A 26016-nucleotide genomic window follows, 5' to 3' on the forward strand; every position below is an offset into this window, starting at 1 on the left:
ACCCCACACCAAGGCTGCCTGCTGTCTTATGCTGCCACACCCCTGCCCCATGCCTGACACAGAACACTTTGCAGGTGGCTGTGGTCTTGCAGTCACCCCAAGAACCTTCAAGGCTGTGTGCCTCGATGGTCCTCACTGACAAATGAAGAAATATCTGAGTAGGGGCCAAACCTGAGCTGGAACCCGCTCCAGAGATAGTATGAAACTTTGACAATGAGTCTCAGGGGAGGGGTGTTCTGGGGTTGGCTGGTACAGTGGGAGATCCCTCTCTCTCTCTCTCTCTCTCTCTCACACACACACACACACACACACACACAGACACACACACACACACACACACACACACAGTATATTCTGTTGGGTTTTTTTTATTTGTTTTGCTTTTTGTTTGTTTTTGACACTAGGATTATTATTGCTGGAGCTCAGCCAGCACTACAAATCCACTGCTCCTGGAAGCCATTTTTTTTTCTAACTAATTTTTTATTACATAGGACAGAGAAAAATTGAGAAAGGACAGGAAGATAGAGAAAAGGAGAGAAAGACACCTGCAGACCTGCTTCACTGATCATGAAGCAGGGAGTCTGCCCTGTCAAATAAATTAGAAAATAAATAAATAAATAGAAAAATGGCTGCCAGGAACAGTGGATTTGTAGTTTTGGGACTAAGTCCCAGTGTAACTCTGGTAGCAAGTAAGATAAAATAAAATAAAATAAAATAAAATAAAATAAAATAAAATAAAATAAAATAAGGCGAGAGCAGAGCCTGGAGGGAGAGAGAAGCCAGGCATAGTGAGGGTTGGGAACATTGTTTTTTCTTACACTAAACAAAAGGAATTATGGGAAATGAACATAATGAACATATGGCCAACATCAGCTGGTTGTCAAGAACATATGACAGACTTAGGCAAAGTCACAAGGGATTGTGGGTATGGGAGTTTACTTAAAGGCGTGTCTGGCAGAAGTCACTCTCTTCTGCTCACCCTTGGCCTGATTGTCTGATCTTCTCCCTGGATGGATGATGCTGTTCCCCTGGGACCCACTCATGTTGCGGCTAAACTCTGGTGAACTAAGTTTAAGGACTCGTGGCTCCCATCATATGCCAAGCTGGCCTTTTTCTCTTGACTATTTTCCCATCTTGGCTTTTATGGACCTAATAAACCCCACATTTGATAAATCCCAAGCAAAAGTCTAACAGAAGTTTTTTTTTGTTTTGTTTTGTTTTTCTATAGAGGGTGGTCCCCATGCCTGGTGCATCTGGAGCTAAGGGCCCCCACAGGAACTAGATGACAGGTAAACTTAGAGAGGTGGTCAGTCCTTACCCTGCCCTCACAGCCATAACTGGTGTGGTTGCAGGAACTTTGGAGAGAATGCCTGGCTGGTTGTTCTCACACTTCTCCAAATAAAACCTGAGCCCAGTGCCCCAGGCAGTGTTTTCCTGTCACATTGCTGCTGTCACTGTTTATTTTGCCACCTGGGGCGGAGCTGACTCCAGGGCCAGGAATGCAGGCCTGGCAGCCCTGGTGTGAAGGCCTGGGAGCCTCCTTGCAGGCAGGGACCCAAACAACCCCAGAGAGGGGGCTGGCCTGAGTACTTTGTTTTCATCCTGCAGTTCGGGCCCTGAAGCCTTGGAAACTCAGGTTCTGGGCTGGCTGGTTTGCATGGGGGACAGATGGAAGTTGCAGCTTCCCCTGAGGAAGCACGTTTTCTGGGGTTCCCTGCTGAGTCCAGGAGCTGATGCTGAGATGGGAGGTGACAGCCACAGTGCAAGAATGGAAGGACTGCTCTGTGGGCGCCTGTGGGCTGATGGCTAGGGGAGGAGAGGCTGGTCTGCACATGCCTACAGGGGTGTCCTTGCTTCTCTTCTGAGTGATACAAGCAGGGTGGTTTCCTCCTGGTGGTCCTGAGAAACTACTGCAGAACCAGGTCTAAAGTGGTTCTCCTCTGAGATTACTTGTCCACTGAAGATGGTTTTTTTTCTTTTTTTAGTGTGTGTGTGTTTGAGGAGAGGGTGAGAAGACCTTGTTCTGTCCAGAAACATTGCCCATCTTATTTCCCCTACGATGACATGTGGGGGTCATGGAGGGACCCCAGTCTTCTTGCCTGAATCTATGCATGTTTCTTTGAGGATTCCAGGGGAGAGAGTGGATTTGAATAACCTGTGGAAAGACACCTAAGACCCTCAACTAATAATCTCAGTGGTGACCTTTCTGCAGCACTCAGTAGTTTTCTGGTTATGTAAGTGCTCAGCTGTGCCCCACATGACCAAGAATCTTCAAACCCAATAGCAGAACATACACTAAGCATACAGACCTTCTCACAAAGCCCAGGAGGTAAGGGAAATGTGAAAACTTCAGCCCGAAGTGCGGCTGAAGAGAAGCACAGATGAATTAGAGGTAAAAATTAGGGGTTAGGTTCATATATATATATATGACCTGGTAGAATGGCTACACATGAATTATGCTCTTAGCTCTTGGCCACCAGGCTGGGAGATAGCTGTCATTTCCTTTCTGTCCCAGATGATGACACTGTGGCTTGGACATGAGGCAACCCACTCAAGGTTCTGTGACCAGGAAGCAGCAGAATAGGGCCAACAATAAGTTTCATTCTCCACAGTCTGTGTCTTCTCCATATATTCTGTGGGAGATTGTGGCCTCCAATTTGTCCCAAGTATCTAGGGCTGGACCTTAATCTAATATGGCTGATGTCCTTACAAGAAGAGAAAATTTGGATACACAGAGAGACACCAGGAAGCTGTGTGGCCAGGACACACATGTGAGGACACAGGGAGGTACTCACAAACCAAAGAATGAAATGTCACAGAAAGACAAGACAAATTCTTATGCTCACAGGTCAGTAGAGGAAGGGGCAGGTCACAGGGTCACCAGAAGACAGAGGGGGTGAGAGGAAAAGCTGTGTGGAGTAGTTACTGTGGTTTCCATGAACGAAAGAAAAGAATAGGTGAAGAAGCACTGTAGGTAGCTGGGAACTGGCTAGACTGAATAATTCCTGCAGACTTGGGGTACAGGGGTGTCCTGTGGCACCTGGTTCCAGTGATAAAGAAGGAGGGGCTGCAAGCTCCGACCCAGTCAAGGGAGAAAGGGTTCTAGAGTGTTTTGCATAGAAATCTGTTCTCCTGGGTCTACTGTTCTAAAGCAGACATTATCTAGTCTTGACTAGGAAGACAGCTCAGTCTGTCAGAGCACCAGTTAGCATGCTTGAGTCCCCAGAGGCTTCCGGTTCAATCCCCAGCACCACCTTGTGCCAGAGCTGAGCAGTGCTCTGTTGTCTCTCGCACTTCTTTCACTCTCTCTTTTATAATAGAGATGTATGTTAAAAATAAAAATAAAAAGGAAGGAAGAAAGGAAAGAAAGAAAGAAGGAAGAAGGATGGGAGTAAGGAAGGGAAAAAGAAAGTAAAAGAATTGTGTAATTCTGGAAGGAGTAGTCTGTCCAAGGTCAGTGAGACCCAAAGTTAGCAGTGCAAAATAGAAAGGCCAGGTTAGCAGCACCTGTTGGGTAGTATGCCAGCTCCCCCTGCTTCTGTCTCTAATCCTGTCTGTATGGGATTGGTTTGATCCCACTCAAAGCTGTGGTCTATTTACATAAATCACTTCTACATTTACATAAAGCACCACCCTCCCTCCAGGGCATTGGTGGTTCTGTGGTAGAATTCTCACCTGCTCTGTCATCTCTCCTTGTCACACCCTGATTTTCCACCACTCCCTTTTCGCTCCACCCTCTCTACGTCACATCCTGTTTCCACCCTACTTGGCGAGTATAAATACAGCTGTTCTTCTGATTAAACACACTTGGAAATTGCTTTCCAGCTCCGAGAGTTCAGTTCCAGAGTGTATCTCCCACGCAGCAGCCTAGATCGGCTCCAGCTGAGTTCTCTCCAACCCAGAGAGCACTTGCTCAGGAAGAAGCACCCTCAGGCTCTCCCAGCAAGCACCCAAGCAGCAACTCAGCTGGGTGCTAATGGTCTCCCCACCTCTCTCAGGGAACACCCCACAGACCAGCCTTCCAGTCATACCCTACACACATGGGTCACCACATCAAAATACTCCCTCAAGAGTGCTCCCAGAGGAGGCAGTAATGTGGACAAGATGTAGGGCCCATCAAAAAGTCCATTGAGTTGAGAATTTTTTCTTAGATGTCACCTGGCAAAGTCTCACAATCCAACAGGGAGCTGATATTATCACCCCTGTTTCACAGTTGAATAGACCAGGATTCAGAGATCAAGGGACCAGTCAAGGGTCATCGCTGACCAAACACAGAGCCATGTTTGGGGGGGGGTGGAGGTCCTGGGGGTGGGTGGGCAGGTGAGCAGAGGGATCAGAAATTTTCAGGAAGGAAATTCAGGCTCCAGTTCAGAAGACATAAGGAGGGAAGCTAAATGCAGAGCAAGGAATGGAGAGTTTGGAACCTGGGAGTCTGGGTGGCTGAGGGCTCACGCGGGCTGGGCTTGGATGGTTTAGAGAGGCCATTGCAGACAGGACAGCACTAGGACCTAGGAGGAGGGTTGGGACACCCAGAAACATGGGTAAATGCTGAAAGTGAAGGGGGGAGAGGGAGAGAGAGAGAGAGGCTATTGAAAAGAGGACTGGCTGAGAAGGATGGAAGAAAGGAGGAAGTCCTATTCTGGGGTCTAGTAGGGAGACACAGGGTTTGTTCAAGCAAATTTTCAAAACAATTAGATACAGATCTCTCCCCCCCCCCACACACACACACACCATTATCAGTAGCAAGGAACTCACTGACATTGCATAGTTTCTGTTTTATTTTAGCGCAGACTCCAGAAGGCACTGCCTGGTCTGTAGCTCAGAAATAGTAAGGTGTGTACAGTGATGCCAGCGTCACACAAGTGCTGGGAGATGAAGGCAAGCCAGGCAGCATGTGAACAGTTCTTAATTCAGGTGAAGTGTAGGAAAACCAGGCTGTGAGGGATCAAGTGTAGAGTGGCCACTTTCCTCATTTGCCTGGAATCTAGGGAGTTTCCAGGAGGTAGGACTTCCTGTCTTAAGATGGAAATAGCAACATTTAACATCCTCAGCCTCACCACCACCCTCCCAACCCTTGTCAATCCCCATTCTACTTTGTCTCTAGGAATATGACTCTTCTTGGTAATTCATCCTAGTGAAATAATACAGTGTTACTGTTTCTCTTTCTGATTGTGACTCAGTAAAACCTCCTCCTGTTCTCCTCCCTGGTTTATTTGTAAATGTCAGTGTCTGGTTCCTTTGCTGGGCTGGGGAGTATGCTACCATGTGGACAGACCACTCCATTCCTCTTGATGAGTCCTGGGCTGGCTATGAATAGTGCTGCCTTCCACAAGGGTGGACTTATATTATATTCTTGAAACCTCTAAAGTGCTGATCAGTGTTTGCAAGTGACAGGAAGTACGGCTTCCTGGGTGGAAATGGCACGATTTTTCCATTTTTGCTGTGCATCTTTGTTGAAGATACCGCCACAGCCCAGAGTCTTGGGTGACCAGATAGTGAGCAAGAAAGCAGCCCCCACTGGGGATAGAGCCTAAGGAGCCCAACACACCCATCCAAAAAGACCTGTGTACACCTATCTTCATAGCAACATAATTTGTAACAGTCAAAACCTGGAGGCAACCTAGCTGTCCAACAACAGATGAGTGACTGAGTAAGTTGTGGTCTATATACACTATGGAATACTATTCAGCTATTAAAAATGGTGATTTCACTTTCTTCACCTCATCTTGAATAAAACTTGAAGGGATCATGTTCAATAAGATAAGCCAGAAAGAGAAGGATGAATATGGGATGATCCCACTCATAGAGAACATTTGAAATACAAGAACAGAAGGGAAAACACAAAGCGAAACTTGGACTGGAGCTGGTGTCTTGCACCAAAGTAAAGGGCTCTGGGGTGGTGAAGGGAGGGTTCAGGTCCTGGAACAGGATGGCGGAGGAGGACCTGGGCGGGGGGTGGTGGTAGAGTTTATGTGGAAAACTGAGAAATATGCATGTGCCTACTACTGTATTTTACTGTTGACTGTAAACCATTAATCCCTCCAATAAAGGAAAGGAAGAGAGAAGAAAGAAAGAAAGAGAGACAGAAAGAAAGAAAGATAAAGTAAGAGAGAGAGAGAGAGAGAGGAAGAGGGAAGGAAGGAAGGAAGGAAGGAAGGAAGGAAGGAAGGGAGGGAGGGAGGGAGGAAGGAAGGAAGGAAGGAAGGAAGGAAGGAAGGAAGAAAGGAAGGAAGGAAGGAAGGAAGGAAGGAGTCAGCCCCCAAAGAGGAGCCTCAAATCTAAAGCAAACAGAGGCACCGGATGGGGCAAATGGAGTTCCACCTCTTCCTCTCTTTTATCTTCAAAGAAAATAAGTGGATCCAAATCAAGGATGTCCTGAGTTACAGGTTAAAAACCAAGCTGTGGTGACCAGGATAGAGTGAAAGACTTGTGGGCATACAGTCTCCTGTTGGATCCCTGTTGGGTGCCACACAAATGATCTGGTTCTCTTTCTCATTAAATAAATGAATAAATAAAACTTCTTAAAAAAAAAAAAAAAGAATCCAGGTTCAAATCCCATCCCCACCTGCAGGAGGAAAGCTTCATAAATGGTGAAGCAGGGCTGCAGGTGTGTCTCTGTATCTCTCTCCCTCTGTATCACCCCCTTCCCTCTTGATTTCTGGCTGTCTTGACCCAATAAATAAGATAATAAAAGAATTTTTAAAAAGTTAAGTAAAATGAAGCCACAGCATTTAGAGTTAGGCTTGTGTCCCAGGCAGAGTTCTCTGCACTACAGACTAGGACATTAAAGCAGAGAAGAGTTTAGAGATTTGTCAAAGTTCACACAGCTGGGAAGGGACAGGGGAATTGGGTGTGTGGAGGTGGGGGAGGGGGACCTTTCTTCTCGCTCTCCTAAGTGTGAGCTCTTGACAGTGGCTGGCTGAATGATCAGATCAACAGGATGAATGAGTCAAGAGGACTCTCAAGGCAGGGGTCTGAAGGTAACCAGGTCAGTATCACCTCCAGAGGGTCTGTGAGTGTTTCCTCTGGAAGAGAAAGGTGGAATTCTACACTTCACTGAGCCCGAGCCAAGGGCTCTGGGTTCTGCTAGGCAGTGTTTTCTCCCACCCCTTGGGGATCCAGGCCTTTTGCTATTTCTGGGAGCCCCCACCAGCACCCCTCAGGATACTGGAGCAGGGTCTTCAGAAAAACTCCAGCTTGAGATCTGCCCTGGGGGTGGGGTGGGAGGGATGGAGTGGGGGAGGAAGCATTTGGCTTAAAGCAGATCTCAACTCTTTCTCCTCAGGCCTGCCCCCCCACACAGGATCCTCTCTCTCTCTCCATCGCTCTCTCTCCATTTCTCTCTCCATCTCTCTCTCTCTCCATCTCTCTCTCTCTCCATCTCTCTCTCCACCTCTCTCTCTTTCTCTCTCTCTCTCCTTCCCTCCCTCCCTGATCTTATCTCCTCCTGGAGAATGTTCCCACTGAGAGGAGCAAGAAGAAAGCCCTGTGTGGGGCTGTGGCAAGGATCCTTGTCACTCCCAGCCCCTGGCCTTCAAGGCTGTTTACAAAACAGGTTCATTTGACAGGTTGGTGGTACAGGTAGAGGTTAAAGTCCAATTTGACAAAATTTGAAACTAGTCCAACTTGGGTATGGGTAGAGTTCCAAACACCCGACCCCCTGAAATGAGCAGTACTGAGAGGACACACATACACTGGATCCACACTCCAACGTCACTAAGTTTGATCCATCTGAGTTCTGTTATGTAATTTTAAACCTCTATCACTTGAATGACCCTTGATGTATTAACACAGATGAATGGGAAACCAGTAGCCATGTAATACATACTAATAGTCATCCTAAAAATGACTATGATGTACAGTCAGGAAAGTGTCTGGGGGGGGGTTGATCAAAGGACTCATGTGTATGAGGCTCCAGGTTCCATACCCAGTGCTGCATATATGCCAACCAAGTGTTCTCTCTTTCTTTCTCTCTCTCTCTCTCTCTCTCTCTCTCTCTCTCACACACACACACACACACACACACACACACACACTAATTCTCTAGAGACGTGCTTCATGTTTCCTAAACCTCTCCTCTTCAAGAATTTTTAAATTCACAGAGTGTGCAGGATTTTGTCTTTTAGTGTTGAAATTCTCTCCTCTGCCTGATATTAAGTCTGCTTCCACAGCTAATTACCTCAGTGTGAACCTCATTCACAATGTCTTTTAGGCCCTGCAGTTCTGCTTGAATTTTTTTTTCTTCTTTCTTTCTGGACTTTGTAATTCTTTGGTAAAATGATCACTGAGTTCTTGACTCTTTAGTTTCTTGAATCGATTTCATAATGACTTTTTTGAACTCTATCTCTGTTATTTTTAAAAAATATTTGTTATTATTTTAAAATACTTATTATAGTTATTATTGTTGTTGTTGTTGTCGTCATTGTTGGATAGGACAGAGAGAAATGGAGAGAGGAGGGTAAGACAGAGAGGGGGAGAGAAAGATAAGACACCTGCAGACCTGCTTCACTGCCTGTGAAGCGACTCCCCTGCAGGTGGGGAGCCGGGGGCTCGAACCGGGATCCTTACACCCGTCCTTGAGCTTTGTGCCACGTGCACTTAACCTGCTGCGTTACTGCCTGACTCCTTCATCTTTTTTTTCCCCCCTAGATCTGCTGCCTGTCTGGCCATTTGGGGTTTCTGTCACTTTTGTCTGTATTTCTCAGTTTCCCCATTTAGTGTGGCTTTTTGTCGGAGTGCCAGCAGGAGGCACTGTAGCTATGATGTTTGATTTCACTGTTTATATATCTTGGTGGGGAGGGGAGATTTTATTCTGAGTCACCAGGCCTGTTCAGGGCACTTGATGTCAATACAGGGTCTCTCTGCTGCTGTCCTAGCCTCTTTTGTAAAGAAGTCACAGTTGTAAATTGGTGAGTTTTTACGTGATTTTTTTTTTCTTTTTAACAGTTGTGTTGTTGTTTTGTTGTTGTTGTTGTTGCTTAAATTCAAACCCAGTTTGGTGCCAACTGTCCCCGAACCCCAGTTTTTAGTCCAGGGAATCTCTGTCTCTTCTCCTTTCCCTCCACAAGCCACATGTGTCTGTACTCACCTATGGCTTTAGGTGACTTTCTTTTATTTTCCTTTTCTTCTCTTTTCTTTTCTTTTGTTTTCTTTTTTTTTAACAGTTGTTTCTTTAACTCGGACCCTGAAGTGGTGAGTCTCAGGTGCCAAACTTCCAGTCTGACTCCAGCTGTCCCTGAGTATTATGGCCTTTTAGTCCCAGGAGTCTCTCCCCCAACCCTTAACTCTTTTCTGTCCTGGAGCCACACGTGGTGTCTGTACTCACCTGTGGCTTAGTGAGTCTCTGAAGGAATCCTGTTTGTATTTTGTTGAATTTCCAGGTGATTATCATTGCTTTTTCCTAGTTGACTGGGGAAAGCAAAAAAAAAAAAAAAAAAAAAAACAACTCTGCTGTTAGTCCATAGCCATGCCTCAGAAATCTCTTTGAAAAATGATCCAGTGAATAATACTCTTTAGCAGTAAGAAAGAATGATCTACAAACAGTAATTGAGAAGGAACTCATGGGGGCTGGTGGTGATGTTCCCAGTTGAGTGCATATGTTGCAATGTGCAAAGACCCAGGTTCAAGCCCCCAGTCCCCACCTGCAGGGGAAGTCTCCACAAGTGGTGAAGCAGTGCTGCAGGTGTCTTTTTTTTTTTGTTTGCTTGTTTTATTTTTTGTTTCTCCCTATCTCTCACTTCCCTCTTAATTTCTCTCTGTCTATCCAATAAATAAATAAATAGGAAACTCACAGGCGGAAAATTGAACAATATTTACACATTGTAGTATGTAAGGACCCAGGTTCAAGCCCCCAGGCCCTACCTATAAAGGAGAAGCTTCATGAGTGGTGAAGCAGTGCTACAGGTCTCCTCTCTCTCTCTCTCTCTCTCTGTCTCTCTCTCTCTTCTTTTTATTTTTATTTATTTATTGGATAGAAACAGAGAGACATTGAGAGGGGAGACTCAGTAGTCCAGAGGGAAAAATATAGAGACACACCTGCAGTCTTGCTTTGTCATTCGTGAAGCATCCCCCCGCAGGTGGAGGCCGGGGGCTCAAACTTGGGTCCTTGTGCATTATAACGTGTGTTCAACCAGGTGTGCCACCATCTGGCCCCCTCTTTTTTACTCACTCTCTCTTCCCTCTGAATTTTGTCTGTCTCTATCCAAAATAAATAGTTTTTTAAAAAAGAAAGAGCTGAAGTAAAGAAGATGGGGTATAGGTGATTCCATGACTACAAAATGCTAATGAAGATAGGTAAGTCTGGCACAGGCTGTGTGAGGTCACGGCATGGCCACCCAGCATGCCGGTCCTGGGGAGGAGAGTCACTGAAGAGAAACAGGAAGAAGGCACTTCTGGAAGTCCCAGAAATTCAGTTAGCTGAACTCAGAATGATTCTGTTTCACTGATTTCATTCTTCCTCTTTGTGACCGATTTAGCCCTGATTTACAGCACTAGCAGATTTTAGGAATGCAGTAACACACACACAAGTCCCATATGTGTGTGTGACATGTGCGTGTCTGATGTGTCACCACCACAGTCCCCATGTCATACCTTCACATGGATCCCCCCAACACACACACACACACACACACACACACACACACACACACACACACCTTTCCTTCTGATAAGCACTGTAGTTTATCCAGAGTTAAGTCAATTTGGTTATTATCTTCTCTCTTTTTTTTTCACAAGTTCAATTGCTTCAGTCATCTCCCTTCCACATATGAGTGAGGCCATCTGGCTGTGGCTGTCTTTTGCTCACTCCGCTTAGCAGAATTTCATCTCTTCATCTGCACACCAGTTGCACAACTGTTTCATTTGTAGGAATCTGCCCACGTTGCCATCCAGCCAAAGACCACATCAAGTGCACAAAAAAAAAAAAAAAAGAAAAGAAAAAAGAAAAAAAAAAAACCTCCATTTAAAAGATTTTTAAAATAGTGTGCACACAGAGAAAGCTTGACATTCCAGGGGGAGATGGGGATGGAGGGTGGGGGGGACAGTGAGGGGGGTGGAGGCTGAGGGGAGTGGTTTTTTCTTTGTGATTCCAAGGCTTTGTCCAAGCACTTGGGAAAACACTGGAGGCGGTGACTTATTCCCAGCCTCAGGTAAATGATTAAAAAGAGATAAGGATGGAGAGCTGGGGGCACTAGGAGGAGGGACAAGGGGAGGCAGGTGGACAGGTGGGTTCAGGGGGGCATGAGGAGAGGGGCGGGGAGACCAGTATCCAATCAGTTGCCTCTGTGCTGGTGCCCAGCAGATCAGGGCTTGAGGAGGGCCTGGCAGTGCCATTTCTGTTGAGGCCATTTGGGTGGGGGGGCTTGCACTCACACTGGATTTTCAGGGCACTTCCAGCTGCTGTGTGTTGCTTTGCACTGTGGAACCCTGCTGCGGCTTACTATGAGTTCCTGCCAGTATTTGGTGGCGTGGGGGAGGGCTAGGTGGGTATGATTCTGTACCCTGGATCTGCTTCACCGAGATGCCCCCACTTCCCTAGATTCCTGAGTGTGGACAGAGCAAAGGCACTGCTGCCTGCAACCATTGCACGGTGGGTCCCAGAGTCATGAGACTCCAAAACACCTTCAACCCACTCTCTCCCGAAGAGCCCCCCACAACCCCCCCCCATGATGAGCCTGCTCCCAGGCCGCTTTAGTATTAAGCGTTAATGATTAAACCCAGGGTTCTCCATTAACCCTGCCTCCTGCCTTTGTCTTGGGGCCGCTTAGAAGCCTCGTCCTTTGAATTGTCACATAAAAATGATAGATGCCCCTTTCCCTCCTCTCTCCCGGGATCAGCAGGTCCTATTTCCCTTTAAAGTCTTGAGTCCTGCGCTCAGGGCGAGCCCTGCTTCAGTCCAGAAATGTGAGGCCCAGGGGCTGCCAGGCCTGGCCTGCTGCACCGAGGGCTGGGGTGGGGGCCAGGGTGGAGGGTGGAGGATGGGGGTGAGCTGGCTTTGGGGCTGAGTGCTGGGGGCAGGGACAGGAGGATGCTGGAGTGGTGGGGGGGGGTGGGAATGGGAGTAGAGGGACATAGGTGGGAGGCGGAAGGGCTGAGGTGGACGGTGGGCTGAGAGCAGCTATGGGGGCACAGGGTAGTTCCTGGCTCTGGAGGGAGGTGTGAACAGGAAGGCTGGACCATGGATGGTGGGTGGGCAAGAATCAGGGTGGGTGATTGAGGCAAGACACTGGGATACTCTTAGTTGTCCTGGAGATGACCACCAGGGACTGCCCTGCAGGTGGGGAAGGGCAGACACAGGCACCCTCACTGTAGGACCAGGCCACTCTCAATTTAGCAAGGGAGAGGATTCAGACACCCATGGTACCAAGACTTGTCAGTTAGCACACTGAGGGTAGTAAAATGGAGAAGGGAGAGGTTGATAGGGAGAGAAAAGAGAAACAGCTGGAGACCTCCTTCCCTGCCTGTGAACCCCTCCCCTACCCCACTTGTGGGGAGCAAAGGCTAGAACCCAGGTCTTTGTGCACGGGAATGTGTGCTTTCCACCAGGTACACCACTTCCTGGCCTCCCAAGATAATCTTCTTGTTTGGAAATACTGGGAAATGTGGGTAGAGTTTTCTAGAAGGGGCTAGAAGTGGTGGTGCACTTGGTTGAAGTGGTGCTGCAGATCTCTCTCTCTCTCTCCCCCTCTTCTCTCTGAATTTCTCTCTTGTTCTATAAAAAAGATGTATTTTAAAAATCTTGAGACTCTGCCTGTAAATTTTCTGCAAGTTTAAAATTATTTCATAATAAAAATGTATTAAAGGGGCCTGGCAGTAGTGCACTCAGTTAAGCACACATATCACCTTGTGCAAGGACCTGGGTTTGAACCCCAGCCCCCCACTTGCAGGGGGGTGCTTCACAAGCAGCTCTGCTCTCTCTCTCTATCTCTCTCTCACTTTCTACCTACCCCTCCCCTCTCAATTTCTCTCTGTCCTATCAAATGAAAAATAGAGAAAAAAAAAAAAGGGGGGGAAAATAATGATGGCCACTGGGAGTGATGGATTCATGGTACTGGTATCGAGCCCCAGCAACAAACCTGGTGGCAAAAAAATTAATTAATTAAAAATAAGGATGCAAACATTAAAAAGCAACATAGACCGCCAGCAGAATGCTTTGTCTGTCCACATGGAAACTGAAGAAAGGGTCCAAAGGTCTGGGAGGTGGCGCAGTGGAGAAAACATTGACGTGGCAAGCATGAGTTCTTGAGTTCAACCCCCGGAGTGACCTGTGCCAGAGTGATGCTCTCCTCCTTTGTAAGCAAATAAATAGATAAATAGTTTTTCCTCCAGGGTTATCCCTGTGGTTCTGTGTCTGCATGCTGTATCCATCACTCCCAGAGGCTTTTTCCCTTCAGTGAAAAAGAGAGAGAGAGAGAGAGAACACAGACATCCACAGCACTGTTCCACCACTTGTGAAACTTATCCCCTGCAGCTTGGGGCCAGGGGCTTGAACCCAGGTCCTCACATGCGTAGTAATGTGTGTGTGTTCTCTCCTGGGTGTGCTACTGCCCAGCCCCAATCTTAAACAAACAACAACAAAATATTATATATGTCATGGAGCAATCTGGTAGATTCCCTGTTCTGCACGATGGCCACTTAGGGCACTGCCCAGCGGCCGGCCACCAGAGCGCGCCTGGGAGCTCATTAAAGATACGGCGCCTCAGGTGTGCAGGTCAGACTACACCTTGATTACATTCCAGGTGCCCTGTGCACATGAGCTTTGGGGGGGCCTTTGGTCTCTACAACCTGGGGCTCTGCAAGACCCAGTACCTCACTGCACATGTACTGAGTACTTATCCCCAGCTGGCACTGCTAAGCGACTCTCCTGCTTGATCCTTGCACCTTGCAGGCTGCTCAGTGTTGCAGAGGAGAAAGGATGGGAGCAGGTGCAGCCCCTTTGGAACCAAGACTACATGGAGAGTCCTTAAACAAGTGAAAATGGAATGACCTTACGACTCTACAATACCACTCTTGGACATTTACCCAGAAGACACACACTTATCCAAAGGGACACATGCACCCTACACTCATAGCTGCATTATTACAGGAGCCAAAGAGTGGAGGCGACCTAAGTGCCCCATCAACGGATGACTGAGTAAAGATACTCCATGGAATACTACTCTGCCATAAAAAGGGTGTTATTGTGTCCTCTGGGACCAAAAAAAAAAAAAAGGATGAAACTGGAGGTTATGATGCTTAGCAAAGTAAGTAAGGAGATGAGAGACAACTACCAGATGGTTTCCCTCATAGTGGAATCTAGAGAACTAATTTACTTGCAAAAGGCAAAACAAACAAACAAACAGAAGCAAGCAAAGAGTTTCTAAGACTTGTGAACACTATGGTGGATGTCTTTGCAAGGTGGGAGGGTGGAGACACAGAAGCTTGGTGGTGGGTGTGGTGTGAAACTCTACCCAGTCACCCTACAATCTGATAACCCACTATAATCACACACACACACACACACACTGAAAATAGGAAGCAAAGTGAGAAGCCAGAGGGACAGGCTGGCAGTAGAGCTGAGAAGCCCAGGTCAGAGTAGACTCACTGCAGTGTGCATCCCACAGGTTAGGGGCTGTCCTTTGGAGCAGACCCCAGAGAGATGGACTAGCAGCAAGCTGGGTCACAGGAAGACCCAGTGACACACTTCTGTGTCCCCCACCTCTATCCCCTGGAGAAAGACAGATGACAGGGTATGTCTCCACACCCCAGCTTCCGGGGAGAAAGTCCCACTACACAGGCACCCAGGGACCCTCTAGAGCACCAGCAAAGGGTTAAGTGAGGGCCCAGCCACTGTTTATCTGCTGCAAAGTAAGCTATTTAGGTTTCTGATTTACAATCCTGGGTTTTCATAAAAGTCAGTCATTCCCAGTAGAGGAATGTGGGGGGGGGGGAAGATTTACAAGATCTGTGTTCCTCTTTAACACCCCCCCCCCCAGCTGGCCTGTGACTCATCCTCCACCATGCTTTTGCTCTGGTCTGGAGATATTTCTGTGCAGAGAGAAAGATTCAGATCTACACGCCTTGAAGAATAAGGCTTCAAGGTGTGCAGGAGGGAGGGGGCACTAATGAGAGAGGTGTCAATTGTACTAAGCTTGTAAATTTGCCCTCAGCAGCGAGTCCCAGTACCACTACTCCCCAAAACTGTTTTCCAGGGGGTTTATTCCACAATAAAATGTGGTCTGTTTTGCAGCTTGGCATCTAAAACCTCCACTGGTATGAGCAAATGTTTTTTTTTTCTTCCTACCAAATTATTAGAAATAAACAGTCCACCAATGGAAAGGCCAAATATATATATGAGCAAAGAAAATAAATCTTGGAATGTTCTCCATTTGGTGACTTCAATAAAAACCAGTCACTTAGTCCAGCAGCCCCACTGCTTAAATAAAACCATGCTGATATTTTTTATTTTAACTTGACTTTGAGTTTGTGTTTTGCCAGTGTGAGATGGGGTCAAGGCAAGACACCATGGGGAAAGAAAGAAAAAAAAAAGACTTTGATGTCTCCTTGAAAAATACTTTGCACTGTGACTTTCTGGTATTTCACAACCTTCTCCTTCACCCCCTCCACAGCCCCCAGTTTGACACAGAGCACACCTAGCCCATGACCATCACATAACAAAATCGAACCATCACCACCCCCTGCCTTTTTTCCAGCCCACCCCCCAACCCTGGCGAAGTCGGATGTCTTCACCTTGTAAGATGAAAGAAGATAATGAAAAAGAGAATGAAAGCAAGATGATTAAAAAGGGTAGAGAATGCAGCCCCTTCGACATCCAAGCCTCTGTAGCAAGGTCAAGGTGAGGGACCCAGGGCCGGAAGGCAAGAGACCTGGAGAGAAGAGAGGTCTTAGGGCTGGGCTGGCAGCCAGTTCAGAGTTGGCTTAGGAAGGCAGAGTTAGCCAGACTGAAGAGCATGGCAGAGAGAGAGAGCACGGACAAAGCCCTCTCCAAGTGTGAGAAGGAAATGTGATTGGGTGCGGGGAGGCGATTTGGCTCAACCGGCAGAGAGCACATGCTGCCTTGCCTGAAGACTCGGGCCCAAGCCCCTGGTCCCTGTGTGTGAGAGCAGGGCTGCAGATGCCTCTCATTCTCTCTGGGTCTTCCTCCTCTCTCTTCCCCGCTCTATAAAAAAATGATAAATGACCACCGGGAATGGTGAACTAGTAAAGGTTCTAAACGCCTGTGATAACTAGTAGAAAATAAAAGGAAGGGGCTGGGTGGTGGCACACCTGGTTGAGCACACGTGTTATAACGCGCAAGGACCCAGGTTCGAGCCCCCAGTCCCCACCTGCAGGGGGAAGGCTTCACAAGTGGTGAAGCAGTGCTGCCAGTGTTTCTCTGTCTCTCATCCTCTCTATCCCTCCCTTCCCTCTCAATTTCTGTCTCTATCCTATAAAGAAATGAAGATAATTTAAAAATAAAGAAAACATTTTTAGTGGTCCAGGAGGTGGCACAGTGGATAAAGTACTGTGTTCTCAAGCGTGAGGTCCAGAGTTTGATCCCCGGCTGCACATGTACTAGAGTGATGCCTGGTTCTTTCTCTCTCTCCTCCTACCTTTCTCATTAATCAATAAAGATAAAATCTTTTTAAAGAAAAGGAAAGGGACCTGGTAGTGGCCCACATGGTTAAGCATGTATGTTACCATGTTCAAGGACCCAGGTTGAAATCTGACAGAGAGAAGTTGAGAATCAAGATCAGAAGAGCAAACACAAGTGGAGCCTGAACTGGAGTTGGCGTATTGCACCAAAGGAAAAGACTCTGGGGGGGGGGGGAGAATACAGGTCCAAAAAGGATGACAGAGGACCTAGTGGGGGTTGTACTGTTATATGGAAAACTGGGAAATGTTATGCATGTACAAACTATTGTATTTACTGGCAATTGTAAAACATTAATTCCCCAAGAAAAATTTTAAAAAAAAGAAAGAAATCTTACAGAGAGAGGCAAGAATCAGGATAATGCATGGAGGAGAAAAGAATAAAAACAGGGACTTTCAGAGGTGGGCTACGGAGCAGCGGCAGCTGTGTTTCTCTCCTCTCCTCAACCGGGCCAACTAGGAATACCAAAGGAGACCACCTGGGACCACAACAAGGCAGGACTAGAACGACTTCAGGAACCCACCAAATCACTGATTCCAGATGCTACCATGATGCCAACCAGACTTCCCTGGACAGACAACCCCAATGTGTCCTGGAGTTCCAATTCCCCAGAACCCTGCCCCACTAGGGAAAGAGAGAGACAGGCTGGGAGTATGGATCGACCTGTCAACGCCCATGTTCATCAGGGAAACAATTACAGAAACCAGACCTTCCACCTTCTGCATCCCATAATGACCTGGGTCCATACTCCTAGAGGGTTAAAGAACAGGAAAGCTATCAAGGGAGGGGATGGGATACAGAGTTCTGGTGGTGGGAATTGTGTGGAGTTGTACCCCTCTTATCCTATGGTTTTTGTCATTGTTTCCTTTTTATAAATAATTTTAAAAAGCCAAAAAAAAAAAAAGAATAAAAACGGTTCAGAATTAGGAGAACATTGTCTGGGAAGAGGCGGGAGCTTTGTGTGGGTGTCCCATGGAGAACTGAGGTACCACAGGCTGGAAAGGGAATCTGAGGGGGCCAGACAGTAGTGCACCCAGTTGAGTGGACATATTACCAAGCCTGAGGACCCAAGGAGTTTGAGCCCCCATTCCTCACTTGCAGGATGGAAGCTTCATGAGCATTAAGCATCTATGTAGGTATCAGTCTTTCTCTTCCTCTATCTCCCCTCTCCTCTCAATTTGTCTTAGTCCTATCAAATAAAATAGAGAAAAAATGACCGCCAGGAGCAGTGAATCTGTAGTATAGGCACTAGAGATAACCTTGATGGCCATTTAAAAAAGGAAGGAAGGTGGCCAGATGGTAGTGCATCAGTTTAAGCACACATAGTACAAAGCACAAGGACCGGCATAAGGATCCCAGTTTGAGCCCCATGGCTCCCCACCTGCAGGGGAGTCACTTCACAAGCAGTGATGCAGGTCTGCAGGTGTCTGTCTTTCTCTCCCCCTCTCTGTCTTCTCCTCTCAATTTCTCTCTGTCCTATTCAATTTAAAAAAAAAGAAAAAGGGAAAAATGGCCACCAGGAGCCATGGAATCGTAGTCCTAGCACCAAGCAATAAGCCTGGAGGCAAAAAGGGGGGGTGAAAGGAAGGGAAGGGACCTAGGTACAGTCATCCATGTACCATTGCAGAGGACTTGGTCTCCTGCTCCAACTGCATGGTCCCTCTCTAACCCAGGGACCTTTCTCCTTAAGCTCAAAACCCTTTCTGCCTCCCCTGTTGGGGCATGAGTTTCACTCACTGCCCAGCACAGACTAGACACTCAGGGAACCTCCAATGCAGAATGAAGAAGTGAGAAGAGGTCTCATGGTGATGTCTGGGAGGCTTCCAGCAGATAAAAAAGCAGCCTGAAGAGGGTCGGAGGGTAGCACAGCCAGTTAAGCACATGTGGTACAAAGCACAAGGACCAGCATAAGGATCCCACTTGGAGCCCTGGGCTCCCCACCTGCAGGGGAGTCGCTTCACAGGCAGTGAAGCAGGTCTGCAGGTGTTTATCTTTCTCTCCTCTCTCTGTCTTCCTGTCCTCTCTTGACTATTCTCTGTCCTATCCAACAATGACGACCGACATCAATAACAACAACAATAATAACTACAACAATAAAATAATAAGGGCAACAAAAGGGAAAATAAATAAATATTTAGAATAAATAAATAAATAAATAAATAAAGCACCCTGGAGTCAGGTTTCAGAGAACTTGGACTTTAGGTCTGAGGGGGGACAAAGAATCTGGAAGCTGAGAGAGGCCATGGAATTGGCAGACAGAACAGGGCTGGGAGAGAAGAGAATGTAAAAGACTGGGGGAGGGCCTAGGGATGGGTATTGGGGGCACATGCAGGGCAGGACAGGGTCAGAGCTGCAGAGATGTCTGGGGTGATGGGAAGAGCGTGGTGAAGGAATGAGGAAGTTGGGTTTCCACGTGTGCTCTGACTCCAAACAGAAGATCTGTAACAGTCTGGGAGAAGCTGACACCGAAACATCTGCCTGCTGAGTTCCAGCAGAGAAAATGCAGTGGGGAGGGGGAGAGACACCAAGACCAGGCCTGGGAGGCTGCCTATTTTTAGAAGCCAGAGCATCAGGCATTACGCCTCTGAAATTCTTTTCTGTGATCTCCTATTTTAGCTGCTCCTACTTTGCAACCCTCGTGAGTCAGTTTTCCCTCTGACCTTGTTTTGGTCTACGAGCCCCATAAATCAGACGCCACTCCGGGCATGTGGAGTGTGCCCCCTCTCCAACACATTGGGAAAGAGCCTAGCTGGCAGAGACCCTGAACTTTGTGTCACATGTGATAAATAGTTCTGGATAATGAACACTCCCACTCCCAGCCTCCACGCCCTCGGCTCTTACAGTAGACACGAATTCTCGGCCATGAGTGGCTAAAAGCACTTTAAGGTCTTTTTTTTATTATTGATTTAATAATGATCAACAAGATCGTAGGATAAAAGGGGTACGATTCCACACAATTACCAGAGTTCTGTATTCAGTCCCCTCCACCGGAAACTTTCCTATTCTTTATCCTTCTGGAAGTATGGATCCAGGATCATTATGGGGTGCAGAAGGTGGAAGGTCTAGCTTCTGTAATGGCTTCTCCACTGGACATGGGTGTTGACAGGTGGATCCATAATCCCAGCCTGTCTCTGTCTTTCCCTAGTGGGACGGAACTCTGGAGAGGTGGGGTTCTAGGATACATTGGTGAGATCATCTGCCCAGTGAATTCAGATTTATAGCATGACAGCATCTGTGACTTAATGGCTGAAAAAGCATTAAGATATAAAGCAGAACAAATTGTTTAATAATCAGGAACCTAAAGGTAAGACTATAGCAGATGAGATTTGGGGTCTCTATTTTGGAAAAGTGAGGATGTCTATTTTAGGTGTTTTCCAAGGGGCCCATGATTTTACTAATTTTTGCCTGAGCTCCACAGCTAATATGCAGGTGGGCTAAAGGTATTGTTGGGGGAGGTGGTGTCAGTGTTGGACATAGGACTAAAAATCTGGATCAGGAAAGAGAGTAGTTCCCAAGTATGGGAAAAGTATATAAATACCATTAACTGTAAATCCCATCGATTTGATCTGGGGCCCATATTCCGTACAGGAGCCTGAGTAACCTCTGTATCCCTGTAGGTCTGACCTCACATTATCATGGTTACAGCTTGGAACATTCTAGGCTGCACTCATTGTAGGACCTGTCTTTCTTGAGTGGTAGAATATGTTGACCCAGTCTCCCTTCAGAGAGTGGGGCAGGCCTTACCATTGTTGTTCTACATTGAGGGCAAGGTCTTGTAGCGGCCCACAAGATGTTGTTCCTGATGGAGATGACAAATGATAGTGGACAGAGGAATCTGTTAGAAGTCTAGGCCCATCATATCTATAAGGGAATCCCAGAATTTCTTGACTAGGGTCCTGAATGATGGGGTGGCCTGGTAGTGACCAAAAGAGTCATCATTAGAGTGTGCCAATCTCTTAGCCAGCTTGTATAGTCCTTACTTTGACAAGGTTCAATATTTTTCCAGCAAGGTATCTCTTAAATTTATGACCCCTGGCATAACAGATGGGCCACTGGAGTCACTGGGAAACTATTATAGTGCTACTTCTAATTCTCCTACTGCTGATATTTTCATCTCTTGACAGTTAGTCTCTGCCTCTAGAGAAGTTCAAACTCAAAATATGATAACCAAACATGAGCAAGCTCTTCCTCAAGCCCTTGCCTCCCGTTCCTCCAACCTTGACCTCACGTCATGACCTTATTATCTTCAATATGCTGTCTCTCTTATTGACCGATCCCTGCTCTCCCACATGCTTCAAACTGCTTGCTGTGTGCTTCTCTTGACAGGCCCCTTCTTGCAGCCACACCAGTAAACAATACCCCAGCCAGCCTCATTAGCCTACCTAACTCCTCCCTCACTGCTGACTTACCACCTCTTCAGTTCCTCTGTATACAGAAGCTATTGGTTCTGACTTCATCCTTACATGTCTGTTAACTTCTTCCTTCTCTCCTAGTGGTCCCCAATGTTCAAAAAAACCTCACTTTGTCTTCTAATATGTATGCTCCTCCTCTGTTTTTGTTCTGGTGCAATTCCACCCTATATTTTCGTGTCAACTCTTCTCTACCCGGTCCTTGCCTCCTAGTCTCTCTTGTTCCACAGATAACCCACTATGGAGGAGAAGAATTCCATTGGCTGACTTCCCACCCAAGGACCAGACGTGCAGTGTTTCTTCCCCTGGTCATTGGCATTGGACTGACTGCTTCCATTGGACTTGCTGGCAGCTTTGGGACATTCTCTCTATACTGCCGGACTCATCGAGGACCAACTTCAACAGTCCATCGACTTCACCTATGACAGCTTGGAGTTTCTCCAGAGACAGATAAACTCTCTCGCCAAGGTGGCACTCCAGAACCACATAGCTCTTGACTTGATTCTGGCGGGACATGGGCGGACATGTGTGGCACTACAAGCAGAATGCCGCTTTCTCATAAATGAATCTGGACTGGTAGAACAAAATGTGGATACTTTGCATAAACTCAGTTGTGACCTTAAGAATTCCTATTCCTCTTTCAATACTAACTCTTGGCTTTCTTCCCCTCTAACTTCTTGGCTTTTACCTTTTCTAGGCCCCTTGATGGCTATTGCAGTTCTATTACTGAATGTTCCTTGTCTTATTCAATACCTCAAAAAGGCACATACATGACATTATAAACGTTACAGTTCAGAAAGTTTCTGTTCATCCCTACACTGCTGTCTCTATGACAGACATGACATCCTTCGCTGATAGAGACCCATAAACACTGCTCATTAATGAAAAAGAAAAGGAGGAGCTGTGGGATGATGTGAGAGCGTGGTAGAGCATAGGGGAACTCCCCCATCCATGAGATGGAGGTCTGAAAAGACACCCCAGTCTCTCCCTTTCGAGGATAGAGCTTGAAGGGGAACGCTTTCCTGACTCAGTTCCCTCTTGTCAGTCTCCCAGGTTTCACAAAGGCCTACAACCTCTAACACTTAACTCATTCCCCTGCTGCAAACCAAACAGTTGCCTGCTTGAAAGTTCACTTAAAGTTCACTATAAGTTCACCATCTTTTGATCACATACAAAGTATCCGCCATCACACTGCCTTGCCAGTAACTTAACAATGAGACCCCCACATACCCTATTCCTCTGTTCTTTGATCATCATGTTTTACATCAATACTCTGCCCTTCTCTGCTTTATCTCACTCTGCTGGTTTAACCACCATGTTTTTCTTAATACCTTTAGGTAATTAACATCTCTTGCTTCATGGAAACTAACTGCTTTGACCTTTTGGTATCTCACCAATTCCCATCATTCCTTAGCCCTCCCCACCGTAGGGGTACTGACCTTTTGGAAACCTATGATTACTGACATATGTGAAAAGTGTTCTTTGTTCCACTTGCTATATAAGCCTTGTCTTTTTCTGAATAAAATTGGAAGTTCATACCAAATTGGAATTTCTCCTGGCTGTCCCTTCTGTATCACACACATCTCTTGAATCGGTGACAGGGAGGCCAGTGGCTACCTCGGTTGCGAGGCCACCCACATGAGCATCAGCAGCCTAGGAGTAATTGAGGGGAGTGAAATAGAAAGTAGGTGAGGAAGGTATCTATGTCTAAGTAGAAACTATTTGATTAAGTATTTAACTTAATTTTTTTTTAAAAAAGAAAAAGTGTTTCTTATAGGTCTTTCTACTTGCTTGCTGCACTTATTGAGTCACTGTAAACTATTACTTACTTTTACTTGAAGGTGTATATTTCCCCTGACTTATAGATACACGTGCACATGTGTTCTGTCTTATGAGCCCTGGTCTATATCTAGGTTCTGTGGCTTTTTTAGGAAGTGCACCACCTGAAATGGAATTAAGGAGTCCTAGGAGCTAGGAAAGGTCTCACCAGAGTAATGGAGCTGAAGGGTTGGCATCCCATGAAACATGTCGAGTTTGCATTTATTTGGTTGAGCTCAGCAGATGCAGCGTCAGATAGTATGGCTAGAGAGAAGCATGACAGAAAATGAGCACAGCTCCAGAGGTTCCAGGACTGGGAGAAACGTGGGTTTTAAAGAGAATGGGGAAGTTTCCTGCTGTCGTAGAGTTTAAGAAGGCAATAGATAATTGTTGTTATAACCAAGTAACCAAGTGGTTTAGGAATTTGGTTTACTTTGAGAATCCAATGGTTAGGATTTACTGTACCATACAGAACCCTACCATGGTTTATGTCATTTAATACTATTTACAAATAGTTATATCTTATATACTGACAAAACCACTTGCTTCTGGTATCTGAGGTGTTTTTTGCTCAGAGAAGGAAATTGAGTGGGAGGGAACATGGAGAGTGAGACAGAGAGGTTGACCTTATGCCCAGAGGACATGAAACAGGAATGCAGGTGACAATGGTCAGGAATGACAGCAAGGAAAAGAGATGGGAGGTGGTGTGGAGTGAGAGGCATGAGGTGAAAGGTGCCAACTGAGGGAGACTGGTCTCAGGTGAGCTCAGGAGGACAGTCTTCCTGGAGATTGTGGGTGTGAAGCAGGAAGAGGGGGTGGCTGCAGCCAGACTTCTATCCAAATAATCAGTCAGTCAGTACCTGGGGTCTCACAGGGTTGCAGACAGAGTGGGGGATAAGGGCTTAGCTAAGAAGGCCCACTCACTTAGAAGACAAACCAAAGGTTCCTCTTAAGCAGGACCCTGGGCCAGTGCTGCTTTCTAACTTCCTTCCAGACCACATGTCTTAAAATGTTCTTTGCAGGTTCTGAATATGGCCCAGGGAGTAAAGAGCCTACTTTATACAGTGATTGAGGCCCTGGGTTCTGTTCCTGGGGCCCACCACTTGGGAGCACATGGACAGTACCAAAAAACTAAAGCAAAAACAAAACAAAAAAACCCTCCATGGAGCCTCTCTCTCTCTCTCTCTCTCTCTCTCTCTCTCTCTCTCTCTCTCCCCTTCTCCCTCCTCTCCTTTCTCTTATCTCTCCCCAATTTTCCTCTAAATATATACAATAAAAAAAGTTACATGAACCAGAGAGGAAATGGGCAGTAGTTCACTTAGTAGGCAGTACAAATTATTATTCTCAGAGATCCAGTTCAAAACCCAGGTCCTGCCTCTGTGTGTGTGTGTGTGTGTGTGTGTGTGTGTGTGTGTTTGGGGGGGTGTTTCATGAGTGGAAGAGCAATGCAGGTATCGCTCCTTCTCTTTCTCCCTGCTTCTCTATCTTTTACTCTATATTCAAAAAGAAGGAAGAAAAATGGCTGCTAAGAATGTTGAAGTTGTACAGGCACCCAGCCCCAGTGATAACTCTGGTGACAAAAAAAGGGGGGGTGGGTATGGGAGGCTGGAAGGCAGCTTGGCCTCAACATGTGTGAAGTTCTCCGTTCATACCCCAGAGGCACACACAGTGCCATTCCCTGTGGGCAGATCGTATCACTCCCAAAGAAGAATGCAGATGGACCTCAAGCATGTTCCCAGCGCTGCTAGGAGGCTTCTGAAATCTATCTCACACCACCAGCCCTGGTTCCCACCCTGTGCTCTGATCAGATACTGTTCACCCTCCTTTGCCAAGGACTCCTGTCCAAGACAATGTGCTGAGTCCAGGAAGAACTTTCCAAGAGGAACCACCAGCTGCCCCCATAACGTGAAGGATCAGCTGAGTTAGGGTCCAGCTACGGGGCGGGGGATGGCTCCTGGGAGGGGAACCAGCCAGGCTCTGGATGCTTGGTCCTCTCCGACTCACACGCAAGTGCTTGCACAGTCCATAAAACTTAACATGTACACCATTCTGAAGTGTTCATTCTATCGGCTAATATTTAGCCCCCCCAGCATGAGGGAACCATCACCACTATCAATTCCAGAACATTTTCCTCACCCCCACAAAGGAGCCCTGTGCCCCTTAAGCAACCAGCCCCCATTTCCACCTCTCCTCCCTGTCTCCCACATCTCCTTTCTGGATTTTCCTATTCTGGCTGTTTTATACAGGTGTGATCAGACAATATATGAGTCCTTCTGTCTGGTGTTTTTTCCATTGATACAGCACACATTAGGATGTCTTCATTCCTTTCTATTGCCATATTTTATATGTTTATTTATCCTTTGATCTACAACGGCGCTGTTTTTATTTTCTGGCTCTTGTCTATCACGAAATCATGTGAATTTTAAACATGCATGTACACGCTTTTACAGAGCACCTGTTTCCAATTATTTTGGGTATATATCTAACAGTAGAAAAACCATATCTGATGACAAGTCTATGTTTAACCAACTGCTGGACCGGTCTACAAACTGACTGCACCATTTCACATTCCCACCCACCGTGCGTGAGTCTTCGAAGTCAGCGACACCCCACCAAGTCTTGCTCTTTTCTTCTGTGTCTCATAGAGTCACCCTAGTGTTCAGAGTTCCTGCTTCCTCTGAGCATATGCCGTGTGATGCAATCGCCACAGAACAGAATGGTGCTCTCAGCCCTGGTGAAACCTGCGCCTGGGACTCAGGCAGCAGGGTCTCCTCAGACAAAGCAAGTGCGGTTTCCTGGAGTTTCTTCCAGCCCAGTAACCTCGGGTCTTCTTCCCAGGCAGAAGGCGGTAGGTAGCAAGAGACTTCAACCTGCCCCTCTCCCTCCATATGGGTTTCCAGTTACCATGACCACCAATGACAAACTTAAATCAGCAGAAACTATCATCTTACAGGGGGTGGGGGTTCTTACATTCAAAATGGGTCTCACTGGGTGACAGTACTGGGATCTCCAGACCCACTCTCTTCTGCCTTTTCATGGTGCAAGACAGAAAGAGAGGAAAAACCTTGGAGATGGCCTAGGAATCAGGTCTTGCCACCAAATCCTGGAAGCTGTTGGAAAACTCTCTTCAAGGCTGTTCAACTCTGGTGTGGAATCTGA

Source organism: Erinaceus europaeus, chromosome 14, assembly GCF_950295315.1.
Source record: "Erinaceus europaeus chromosome 14, mEriEur2.1, whole genome shotgun sequence".
NCBI classification, from domain to species: domain Eukaryota; kingdom Metazoa; phylum Chordata; class Mammalia; order Eulipotyphla; family Erinaceidae; genus Erinaceus; species Erinaceus europaeus.